Source organism: Telopea speciosissima, chromosome 4, assembly GCF_018873765.1.
Source record: "Telopea speciosissima isolate NSW1024214 ecotype Mountain lineage chromosome 4, Tspe_v1, whole genome shotgun sequence".
NCBI lineage: Eukaryota > Viridiplantae > Streptophyta > Magnoliopsida > Proteales > Proteaceae > Telopea > Telopea speciosissima.
Genome location: NC_057919.1, coordinates 48327810 through 48341827, shown reverse-complemented (window position 1 = coordinate 48341827; position 14018 = coordinate 48327810).

Sequence of the window (14018 nt, the reverse complement as noted above, 5' to 3'; positions counted from 1 at the left end):
CCTAGGGAGATTCTAACCGTTATCCGAAATCTGATCCTTCTCTCTCTCTCTCTCTCTCTCACAGCCCTCTTCGACCATGCAGGGCAGACCTTCCACACCCAACCCCATACCTCATCGATGCCGTTGGCGTGCTCAACCCCAAATCACCCACCGTAACCAATGCCGCCATGGCCCATTGAAGAATTCAGAACCTACAAAAGAACAAAAGGGAAAATATCTCTACTAGTAGAATAGATAGTATGTCTGGAATTCTTTATGGATTCTTAGATTTTGGTAGTTTGAGACTTCAACTTTCAACCACTACTTTCTCTTAATTTAATGAATAATTGCAGTGTGAATAATTTTAAATTTGATTTTTGGGCGGTGGGGAAAATTTAATTTTTCTCCCGTTTCATCATTAACTGGAGGAAATAGAAATGAGACGATGATCATGGGTGACGTACGACCTATCTATCACCTCTGTTATTGCAAGAGGAGGAGGAAGAAGAGACGGATGGTGTTGCAGAAAGAAGAAGTAGAGACAGAAGGGTTTCGATTCCTTTACTAACCTAAAACACAGAACATCGTTGGAAAAGAAAAACAGAAAACCCATTTCCGGGGTGAAACAAGCAATAAACAAAGAAGGGCAGATTTGGTTACCGGAGTAGGTCTCTTTTCAGAAGATGGTAGGTTGTAGTGGATGTTCTCTATGGTTGTCGGCTGAGTGTGAGGAAGAAGAAGGGTTTATGGGTGTTCTAATTGAAAGGGTAGATTAGGTATTTTGCCACTAACAAGGGTAGAATTGTCTTTTAAACTGCTGACATCACCACTTAACAACTCTTAACTAAAGGTAGGGTGTCTGTGTGGAATTAGTTTGGTAAAACAGGGGGTGGCACTGATATTATGGTAGTTAGTGGGTGTGCTTTAAAATATAGGTAAACGTCAAAGGGTGGCATTGATAATTTCCCTTTATTTTATTACTAACGATTGATGAAAAAAGCACGAGAGAGGAAAAAAAGCATGAACACATGCTTGGTGACTAAACTTTCATTTGACACTTATATCCTTCATTCTTAATAAGAATTATACTTTTATAGTCTTTACCTTTTTGTCATCTTTTTTAATAATTACAGAATCTTTGGTACCCTCAGTATTTATTATTGTGTATACTTAATATTATTTAATATTAATTTCATTTAAAACCCATTTGTTTTTACGTCAACTACTTTTCATCTCCCTAACAAAACCCACTCCCATCTCATCCCACTTCCATAAATATATTTATAGCTTCTCTAGAATACTAGGAATCCTGTGATTTGTTGATTAGAGCTTACATCACTCAACCAATAGAAAATAAGAGTTCCAAACTAACCTAATACATTAACAACCAATAAGAAAAAAGCAACCAAATCAAACTTGAATAAAATAATCCCAATCCAAGATAATCTTTACAATAAAAAGAAAAGGATAGAGAATAACTTATCGAAAAACCCCACAATTATAGTTCATTCTTAATAATAATAAACTGTTCATTTATTATTATATTATATTATTTAAATCAAAACTGTTCGTTTATAGGTCATTCTTAATAATAATATTTAAAGCAAAAAAACTAAACCTTTTCGTTTCCCACGGAAAAAACTAAGTTCATTTCTTTCCTCCCTAAACCCTTTCATTTTTTCTTTAGCCAGTGTTTGTAGACAATAATATGATATTACATAGAGAGCTCATCTTCTCCATTTCTTATTTGTCTCTGACTTGGAGAAAGTGAAGGATCGAAGAAGTATCATTCTCTTCGTTTGATCGAGTGTATAAGAGGAAAACGTAGCGGTACATCTCCTTCTTCTTCTTCTTTACTCTTCTAATCAATAGAATTTCAATTTGGTTAATGTATTTATGCTCTTCTCCGTTTGATCGAAGAAGAATATTTTTGTTGACCACTACGTTCATTTTGTAGGTTAATTATCGTACATCTAATGGATGTAGGGACCGGTAGTTTTAATTAATTTCAGAATAGTTTTGACTTTCGATGAATTGTTGCTTACGGTCCTTTTCCGTTTTGGACTGTTTTCTCTTCGGCATTTTTTGATTGGAGTTATTGCACACTCAAAGATTTTTTTTTCTTCTTTGTATATCTGTTTTTGTTCTCTACTTCCTTTAATTTGGAGGATATTTGGTATTTTTAATTAGTTTCCTTTTCTAACTTGTAGACTGTCCTGTTAACTGGTGTTTGTCTGTAATATGTTGACAAGTTGGATTGTGCTCCTCTTGCTGTCGTTGCTAGCTCCACTCCCAAATCTAAGATAACACCACCACCAACGCACTTACTATTAAATGGTAGTGGGTTCATCTTTCGTTGATTGAAAAGCCTGTAGATATCCTTACCAAAAAAAAAAAAAAAGCCTGTAGATACAACTTTTTCCCCTTAATGGTTGATCTAATTAAGACACTCAGAAGGATACACTATTGTGTTACTTTGAAAACTTCAGGATTATTCAACCAAAATTTTCAGAGCTTTAACTACCAAGATCTATTATTTACTTAGGGGGTTTTCTGGGCTGTATATGGGTGATGATGATATGAAATTTTCACATTTGTGAAATTAGGTTTTTCCATAAAATTATTCTATTCTCCAGTCAAGAGAACCTTAATCTGACTGGTACATGAATGAATCTTTTTCAACCTCTTTCCATTTTTATCCAATATTCTTAAATCCGGCCTGCTGTCCCAATATCTCCACAATTAGGGGGTTGTTAACTCTTCTACGCTCAGTTGGTCTCTAGCATTTTGTTTTTTTGTTTGTAGATTATAGATTTCTGGATGTATTTGAATCTAGATAACCTCTGGATTAGTTGAACCCAACCATTTACAGAAAAAATTCAAAATTAAAGGAGTTCTTTGGTAGATCTTTAAATATATCTAGATTGTAGAGGAAATTTTCTATTTAAACAGAAAATACAAAGCTTCAGAACCGGTCTCGGTCCTATCCCGGTTTGTTAGTGGGTTCAGCTGGTTCAACTGGTCATCAATATCACCCTAAACCGTCAAACGAAGTCAGCGGACTCTTCTGGATTAGGGAAAAACAATTGGTTTTTATAATTATTCTTCCTTTGTTGACCAGTTTATTTATTTGGTCATTGGTCGAACCGGATGATCCATCCGGTCTAGGTTTGCTAATGAACACACTAGCAGGGTTCTAGACTAGAAGGTTATTATTCACTGTTGTATCTATGCTTTCTATACCTGGTGTAGAGTAACCGTTCTCTTAATATATATAATACCAATATGATCAACGAAGCTTAAAGCTTGAGAATTCAAACATTCTTCTGATTGATTGGATTGAAGGTAGCTAATAATTTGTTTTTTTTTTTTTTAAAGGAATAAGTTTTTCTTTTAACCTACTTTATACCGATCAATATTCCTTTTCTGATACAAGGATAATTCCCCCTCACCCCACATGAGGCGTGATTTAATCATTCAATCACTGGTCTCTGTACCAACGTTTGGGGACCTTACCTCCAAGCCATGGTTGTCAACTTGTTTCTACATTTTTTTGTAAATTTCTTTTTGAATTATTTGGTTAGATTTGTGAATGGTTGATTTTTTGTGTGTGTATCAGATTTAGTTTGGAGCACCATGAGACCAACCCAGCCAGAAAACTAAGTAAAATATTGCAGCTTCGACTTATATCCAAACATCAGTTACAATGTCAACTGAAAATAGCTTGGGGTAATAAAAAAAAGGAAAAGAGATCACTGCCAGGGCCTTTACAGCCTACACGCGTGGGCTGGCCAATGGTAGCACGCACAAGCATCGCCCTGGATGGGATTTTCACCTTTCCACGGGGCAGCATTGTACTTTTGCGCACTTCTGTAGGATGATGAACAAAATCCCTTAACAGATAAACAGTTATCTGCTTCCAATTAAGACCTAAGAGTAGATTTTTTTTTTTCTTTCTTAATTATTTAAACTTACCATTTAAAATTTTCTAAGAAACTTATGTGATTATCTAATCAAATGAAAGGAGAAAGGGTTCTATGCTTATGATGCATCGAGCAAATAAGATGAGAGACGAGGAGATCAAAATACACTAAATATAGTTATTCCTCCATGTAACAATGACACTTCATTTTTTCAGAATTCAATGAATTTTATGGAAGACTGAGTTCTCAAGCACGGAGGAAAGGCTAAACATATTTTTATTGTGAACCCCGGGATCAAGGCATTGGTTATCTACTTCAGCCATACTGTTTACTGAGTTTGTGTTAACAACATATGACACCGAACGCCATTCTCTACTCAATCCTATATCTCTACAATACTCTGATTTGGTCCAAGTTTTCTATGCGTAAAAACTTCTATCATAATTTGTTCATTTTTTCATAGTTTCACTCCATACTTTGACCGATTACTTATGTCTTCTAACTTTGTTAGACACCATAGACCCTTTGTGTTAAAATTGCTTGGGTTCAAACAAAGAGCCATTATCTTTTCTACTGCAGCCTATTGCAAGGTCCATCGCACATGCATAGGGTTGTGGGACTAACTTGAGATTTCAGCCACAGTTGGGACCCGTCAGGATCTCCACTCAACTAGAATTTCAGCTCCATTTACATTCTGGTTCTGAAGTTGTAAAGTTCTACATATCTTGCCCTATTTTCAATTTATTTTAATTTTTTTGTTTTTGTTTCAATCTGTACTACATAGTTGTATTTGTGACTTTTTGTTTCATGATTTCAGTTTTATTCTGCTATCTTGGCTCAGTTTGATTATTTTTGACATTCAAGACCTTATTTCCCAAATCAAACCTCAAAAGATTTACAAGCAATGGTGAAGGAGACCACAAACACCATTTTCCCATTATTTTTTATGATATGCATCAATATTTATTGAAAAATAGTTTAGTATTTCATACTATTTTGCACATTGAGAAAGTCTCATTACCTTATAAAACCAAAATAATTTTCTCTCCAGCACTTAACAAATGCTTACACGTGCATTTTTACTAGTATATATATATATATATATATTATTCAATTTGGGCATGTACCCGAACATACATAATTAATTTTTTTTTTGAATATCGCACAAGGGTTGTACCTTTATTCATGCTTTATTGGTAAAAAAAAAAAAACCAAAATCTGATACTGTTTGCTACTGGTCGACCAGTGCATCGGGCAGGTTATAATCCAACTCGCGATTCATTTTTCCTCACTCTAACTTCTGTTTTGGCTGAGGGAGGACTCCAAGAACGACCAATAGGGCTTGAACTCATCTTCCCCTATCATCCCAAGGTGTTTTCCAAGGATTATTGCATCCAGTCCAAGAATCAAGGTGAGTTTTCATGACAACCTAAGATTTTTCTCCATTCATTTGCTGTTTTTCGTTTCCTCCTTGTTTCTCTCAAATAATCCTAGGGTTTTTGCATCTCTACTTTGTCTTCTTCCTTTCAATCACTTGCCTATGTAAAACCTATGGTTTTGTTGCTTTGTTTTAATTTATCTATGCTCTCTTTTTTTTTTTTTCTATTTACCTAGATGTCTACACGCCAAGCTCGTGGCAAGGGTAAGGGGGTTGTGCCCAGCAAGCGCCCAAGGGTTGAAACCGAGTCTTTAGCATCGGAACCACCATCTTCAGAACCTGAGGACAACTCTTCTGAGCATAACTCCTCATCAGAAGAAGGAGAGTACGATGATTTTTGGTTCTCTAGCTACCAACGTGCCCGAGATTGGAAAGATTTCAAGGACAAGAAGATCGAAAATGGTAAGGTAGTGAAGACAGAAGATTTTCCCAGGTTTAAAGTGTATGAGAGGTTCAATGCGTTGGGTTGGGCACCAATGCTAAACCCAGAGCTCCCCTGCTATCCCAATCTGGTTAGGCATTTCTATTGCAACCTTAGGGAAGCCGATAGTGATAAGTGCCTATGGCCTTGCTAGTTTGGTAAAGGGGGTTAAGATTGTGTTCAACTGTGCAGAGTTGGCTGCCTTGTTACGGGTAGCCAATAGGGGTACCAGATTCTACTGTAGACCAAGAGCTGGCACCTCAGAAAATTTTTCCATGGATTCCTATAGGCAAATGTTTAAGGCATTGACTGGTAGGGAGGCATTTCCTGAATCAGAGGTTGACGTCAAACCATCAGCCCGATTGTTGAGCAGGTGTGTACAGTACAACATCTGCCCTAAAAGCGGAAACAGACGGGGTGTTTCTATGTTATAGGCCTTTATCACCTACTGCTTGTATAGAGAGGGCACAGGGGGTCCAGAGATTTGCTTGCCCTATCTGATTATGCAGGTGATGATGTACCATGCCCAACACCCGTTAGACTGCCACTTGCCATATGGCAGGCTCCTTTCCCAGGTGTTTAGACACTTTGAGGTCAACTTTGCCGATGAGGGTGAAGGCAGTGAAGGTAAAGCTCCTATTGGCAAGACCACCATTAGGAAGATGGGACTACTGGATACTCCAGGGAGTGATGAGGAGGTTAGGAATGTGGGCCAAGAGAGCAATTAATGTGAAGCTAGTCTACAACCAGGAGGCATTCCCGGTGTGGGTCAGTTTGTACCTTCGATGTCACACCCCAAACCACCCCCTGGGAGGATTAGGTAGGTGACCCGAACTGCATAACGGCAATCCGCCAAATCCCACAGATCTAGAAGTAGTTAATCCATTCACAAACACACATCCATAGTAATACAACATGTAACTGAGAGTGCTGTAGAAAAACTATATATACATTGAGAAATAAAAGAAACGTAGCGGTACGAGAAATGAAGATATATACATACGTAGGTTTGTTCATTCCCCCACACATACCCACAAACAGAACAGTAAGAACTAATATATACATAAGCTGAAATAAAAAGAAAATATACATAGGGCGAGTTAACTCAAGCCCCAAAAAGGAAGTAAGAAAACTAAAAACAGAGACGGGGATAAACTTCTGACAAAGTAAAAAAAGAGTCCCCAAGACAAAAAGCAGCATCAGCATCCATGTCAATACCCTTCATGGGTCAGTCCTCAGTAGTCACCAAGAACACTCGGACCATCAGCATAACATCTGTCGGGGTCCACATCAATATGGTCATAACCACCAAGGCTCTCTCTGCGTAATAAGCCTCCTCACCACAGTGACATCCACCTATACAATCATCTAATAGAAAAGCATATATAACAGAGTGTTAGCCCCACTGAGCCCGTGAGTAAAACATATAATCATGCATGCATATGTAACTACAATCATATGGATCCTACATGAAAATACAGTCCAGTTATTTATTAGCCACCTAACATCACAACTAGGGCAGGTTAGTGCTACTACAATCCCCAATACATGTATCCCTGGTGCGGGCTTTTAATCCCTTCCCATGATATACCCATTGAGTTGTCGGAGTGAACCAGTCAGCTTCCGCATTCGTTCACTAAGGTCAACTCGACCAGCCCTCTATGATTAACCTGTGAGACATCCGTCCCTTTTTTCTTTTCTGGCTTAAAAGCCCGATATATAGCTCATAATCACATTTCTTTTTTTTTTCTGGCTTAAAGCCCGACATATAGCTCATAATCACATTTCTTTTCTTTTCTTTTATATACGGTCACTCCCACAGGCATCTAACACCTTAACCCCTATTGGCAAGGGTGCGTAACACAGGTGATGAAACTCTAACCCCATGTCTATATGGCATCGTATGAGTCGGGCGGTGTCAACCGTATCCCATTCTATGGGCTACCACATACCTCATTTCCAAGCCGACTACAGCATCGAGTCCAGCATTCACATTCAGTATAGAATATTCAAACAGAATTGGCCAACAGTCAACACAGTGTTGTAATGAATTTGTAAGATTTGGATTAAACATATAATACAATGTTGATATTATAAAAGTTTAATTTCAGCATGTTATTCATGTTACACGTACATACACGATGACATTCCACTCACCTTGGCCTGGTTCTATAAGATCAGTTGCTGTTTCAGTTCCGACTGCAGTCTGGCAGTGCACCTCGAGCGTGGGATCAAATCCTATAGTATAAATCAGAATTTTGTTATTTGATATTCCAAACTGTTTTTGGATGTCCTAGTGTTGATCTAGGCTCACTGGTCTGACTCGGTGCTCAGTATGGTATCACTTGGAATTCTCTGGGTCTTGCACTGGGCTTTAGGTCTATATCCCGGTGCATCATCCAGAGAATGTGGTTCAGGGTCAGTTTGGTATTTTACCACTGTAGTATATGGTTTATAGTCCCAACAGTCTTATAATATAGTCCCTAGGTCAGCAGTGTTGCAGGACCAACACAGACAGGGTTTCCAAGCTCTGCGGGGCCCACTTGGGTACCCAAGGTACAAATAAATGTGGACAGATGTGAGGAGGGGTATTTTGATCATTTACCACCTCCTTACACTGTTTACAGTCCATTGGTGGAAACCCCCAAAGTCAGATCTGCAGAATAGTCATTTTTAATTCTCTGGTCCTTGTACTGGGTGATGTGTGCATAGCCCAGAGCCTGTTTAGAACGTGAACAGGCTCAATTTCTTGGGTTTTGCACCACAAGCAGTGCCATGGTCGATCCCTTATGCATGTTAGGTCACTGTGGACCCCATGTGGAGTACTTTGCAGTGGCCCACATGGATCATGACCCTATCCCACCACTTGGCAGCCAGGAGCTACCCAAACAGCCCAGGGAATAGTAACCCAGCTGTGTTCCAGCATACAGCCTTGGATTGGGCTGCATGCAATGGTGATCCTACGTAAAATAGGGTGGTCTGAGGCTGCTGTAACACAGGGTTAGCCTGAGGGCAGCCTGTGTGCACAGATCCCAAGCCCAGACTGCCTACACTTGGTGCAACAGTGCAGTGCAGTCTAGCACAGAGACTGGCTTCAGTGTCAGATGAACACTAGCAGTAAAATCATTCAAAAATCCTAAGATCTTCCATGCAATCTGTTTGCATGTTGGATTTGAGGCAGTACATGGCAGCCCCCAGGTGATCTGGGCCGCCCATGACCAGAAATGCTTCCAAAACACCAGAGATCCATAGAGAAGAACAGTAACAGCAGTATAGCAGCATGTATAGGTATAGTGTTTATACCTGAACTTGGTTTGGCAAGCTGCTGGAGCTGAATGGGTGCTAAGGTATGTACTCTCTCCCTTCTTCTCCTTCCTTTCTTCTTCTTATTTTTCCTCTCTTTTCTCTCTTCTTTCTCTCCCACGATTTGAACAGTAATAGAGGTTCTAAAATTAGGCTAGGGTCCTCTATTTATAGACCAGCCCCAACTAAGGCCTGTTTGGCAGCCTAGGCCCATTCCAAGAATGCATTTTTTAATCAAATTTTGGGCCATTCTGGCCACTCTGGTGGGGTCCACAGGGGTCCAAGGGTATTTTATAGTGCCCAAGACTCCCATTTGCCTCTGGGGAGTATTCATGGCCAGTATGGGTGATCCCCACACATCTGTTGATTAAAGTACTCATTTTTACCACTCTGGGCGATTCACTGGGTAATGTGTGCATCGCCTAGTACATCACCCAGAGAATACAGCAAAGTTGTTTCTCAGTGGGGCTTGCACAGGGGTTTGGCCCAGGGTTTAGGCCTTACACCTACACCTCACCTAGGGTCAAATGCACCCCATTTCAGGTGTGGGCCCTACATTTATGAGGAGGAGAGAGAATATCTGGAGTCCAAGCAATACATTATGCTGTGTGCAGTGTAGTAGCATGGAACTGCAATCTACCTCCTGGCAGCTATATAGGAGGTCATTCTCATAGGGTCAGCTACTGGTGTGATGCTCCACAGAGTGCTTGGATGATTGGCCAGGGTTTCCTGTTCTTCATTCAAATTCCTTGCCAGTCAGGGGCAGGTTTGACATTTGACTTCCCAAGCAACACCTCCTTCTCCAGAGACCTACAGTATGAGAGACATGATGATGGAGCTTCGTACCATGGGTGGCCAGCTTAAAGCACTTTCTACTATAGTACAGCGGGGTTTCTCATCATTGGATGGCAGGTTGGGTATTATGAGCTAGAGACTGGACTTCTGGGATGCTCGCGCCCATGTTGTCTCGCATCTACCACAGCTGCCACATGATCCAACACAAGAGTAGTTTATTTTGATCTTACTACAAAATCTAGGACCTTACCTACTATTAGTTTTTACTTTTGTTCTTCAAGCTTGCTAGTTGTACTTTCTTTAAACCTTTCTATTATGTATTTTGGGAAGTAGTACTTCCAATTTTGCTGTAATGGCTGAAAGCCCCTTTCTAAGTATTATGTAGTTTAGACTTATGAATCTAAACCAGCTATCTATTATGTCAATCTAATTTCTCGTTGTCTGTCTATCTCAATGTTCTTGTTTCCTTATATCTAGTTTGCTTTAATCCTATTTCTGTTGTCTGAGTTTAGAGAGCTTCTCGCTCTGATACCAAGCTCTGTTACACTCTAAACCACCCCTTAGGAGGGTTAAGCGGGTGACCCGGATGTCAAACCACATCCGTCAAATCTCCAGGATCTAGAAGCAAACACCACCCACAGACACAAACAACATTCACAATAAAATATTGGAACAGAGTGCAACGGAAGCTAAAGTTTCATATATGTACATAATGAGCTACCAATTACATGGTTCAGCCGTAGCTCACAACCCACAGTGTTTAGTTACATCCTTGACATTTTCTAAGCATTAAAGCAGAGTTATAAGTTTAAGACAAAAGATACATATATATGTAAGCTATACAAAAAGAAAATGCCCTCAGGTTATCCACAAAAAGAATGCTCCTAGAACATCGAAAAGAAGGATAGCCCGCTATCAGGTCATCTCTCCAAGCTAACTCTGATCACCCACATTAGAGGGATCACCTCCTAGGGGTCCACACCAGAAATGTCACCACAACCATCACCATCCGGTCTGAGAGGATCCTCCCATTCAGGGAGACATCTACCTGCAAAATCATCTAAAAGAAATATTCCACGAGGGATGAACTCCACCGAGTCCAACAAGTAAATAATAATCATGCATGCAGATGCAACACAACAATATGAGTCGACATGCTTGAATTCAGTTTTATTACTCTAGTCCACCAAGCAACACAACTAAGTCACTAGGTATATGCTACTTGCAATGACTCGGGCAACAACCTCAGTTGCTTCTTTTTGGTTCTTTGGTTGCCACCTCAATCATTGCGGGTGGAACCCACGCTGGTCCGGGAGCTCCGACTCCCTCCCTTGGCAGACCCCAAGATAACCATGACAACCTATCCTGGATTCTATAACTCCTCGGCTTTCAGAAGGCCATGATCACCCAACAAATGCACCCCTGTTGGTAAGGGGTGTAGCATAAGGGTATGTTCAACCTAGCCAAATGATCTACATGGTAAGTATGAGTTGAGTGGTGTCAACCGCATCCCATTCTATGGGCTACCACACTCCTAATTTCCAAGTTTGAAGTGTACAGTGCTCCCGCAGTCCATACTATAGATCACTATACCATTCATTTCCAAGCCGACTACGGCATCTAATATCATCAAGTATCATATCAGCATATCCATAACCAATTCCACAGTCATAACATTGATTCCAATTTTCCATAAGCAATTAAATAGAGATTTGAATTTGTTATCAACAAAGTTACGTATTCAATTATCTTCAGAGTGTTCAACAGTGTTACACCTATAGGAATGATTCATGTCCACTCACCTTGGCTACGCTCCACTTGCTCGAAAGACTCTCGGTCCTCAAAAGCACCTTGATATGTGTCACTCGGCAAATAGTCAAAACCTATGGTAAATAAATTAGAAAACTATGTTAATGCACACTAAATTACCCTAGGACACTAGGGGTAACCTTGGTCTAGCTCCCAAACCAAGGTTGGACTCAAAAGTGCCAATTAAGACAGCAGTACTGGTCCATCCAATGGACCAGTGGCAATGGACCAGTAGGGCTGCAGCAATAAAATTTGGGAAAAAGCTCATGATTTCACACCAAGGGGTCCTTGGTACATTTCTAAGAAATTTCAGGTGCTAAAGTCATATCTTACAATCATGGATCGCACTAGTTGATTGGACTGGTCCATCCAAGGGACCAATGGCAATCAACCCATTGCTAAAAATAAAAGAACAGGGTTCGGTTGGCATGGTTTACCATATGGACCACACAAATGGCCTCCAAAATGGTGTTCTAGACCTTGGGGTAGGTTAGAGGCAACACAGGGTTAAGATCCCTGCAGTGGCTGATTCATAGTGGTCGACCAATCTACCACTGGCAATCGACTGGTGCAAATACAACTCGAGAAATTTAAAAGATGACACTGCTTTGGCTTAGATCTTTTGGTCTATGGCTTGCATGGATGATCAGGAAGCATTATTGGGTTCCATGCATGATAAGCAACACATCCATGGTGAAAAATCAAACATGCATGGGGTCTTGAGGCTTTTGGTACCTATGGCTAGCATGCATGGTTGTTTTTGTTTTTTTAACCCGAATGTTCTCTGGGACCCGGGGCAGCCCCTAATCTATTATTAAAATCAATCAATGGAATAGTAATTACACGGGGGGACATGCCCACCTTACCCCAACCCAGACATAAAAGAAACACTCTACCACTCATTTACACACCATCCCAACCCGCCTAAACAAGCTATTTCCTTAAAACTGGCAGATCACAAGCATCCTCACGTGTAATCCTCCGAAGGTTGGGAGGGAGCTTAGTCCCTCCTTGAAATTTCATATCCACCGCTGAGTTGCATGCCAAATTTACCAAACAGTCCGCTGTCCTGTTGCCTTCCCTGAACGTAAAGTAGATCATAGGTTTTAAAACCCTGACCAGCTCCATCATTTCTTGGAACCAGTACCAGCCCTTCCAAGATCCACACCTCCCCTTTGCGATGCTTTGGATTGTTACCATCGAATCCGAGTTGACCATGATCCTTGTCGCCTCCAGCTTGGTACAAAGCTTCAGACCATCATTCAAAGCCCTCAGTTCGGCAATGGTGTTTGTACACTCTCCATAAAATTTTGAGAAGGTAGCTATGACCACGCCCTCCTTATCTCTAACTATACCACCTCCCCCAACACCCGGGTTCCCTTTACAGGCACCATCAATGTTAATCTTCACCATATTAACTGGGGGTTCCAGTACACAAGTAAAGGCTGCCTCCTGGTGGGGGAGTGATGCGACGCAAATAGCTTAGAATGAGTGTTTCCCTCAATTTTGGTTGTTTTGTACTCGTTGAATAGAAGAGAACCTCCCCAATCCAGAGTTTGATTGTTTCAATAATCGAACTCGCCGGGCGAGCCCTTTCTCCATGCCGTCTATTGTTCTACTGTTTCCACAGTTCCCACACTATAAAGGAAGGGAGCAGCCCAGTAATAAGACCACACATGCACTTGTCATTAGCGTGCCCTTGCCAGAAGAGAATTTTCTTCCTCACCCCTTGGAGAGGCACGTCCTCCACCTCAAGCATTCTTGAGACGAATGACCACACCTTAGCTGCTGTCCCTCCCCACGCCAAACAATGTGAAGTTGATTCACATCTAGGAACGCCACAACACATGCATTTAGAGACCATAGGGATGTCCATCTTTCTCACGGTGTCATCGGTGGCCACCTCCCCACATAGCAGCTGCCAAGAAAAGAACCCCACTTTGGTTGGGAGAGTACGATTCCATAGCCATTTAGCAAAAGGTTTCTTCGTAGAGGCAGTCCTCACTACGTTTCAAGCAGATTTAGTTGAAAAAATACCATTCCGAGTTGGGGTCCATACCATCCAATCCTCCTTATTCGAGACAAAAAATTTCCCCCTTCGCAAGTCATTGCAAACCAAATCTGAGTCAATGGAGTTGAGAAAGTCACCATGCCACCCCCATCAGGGTTTAAGACATCCTTTACCTTGCATGCCCGAGAGATCTAGGTGAAAATCCCCGTCAACCCAGTCCATTAGAGGGCCCCAGACAAACCAGTCATTAAGCCACAAATTTATCTCACCCCTCCCAATCAGCCAACGTGAGTTCGAAAGCAGTATGTCTTTGTGTGACAAAACCCGATGCCAAGATAG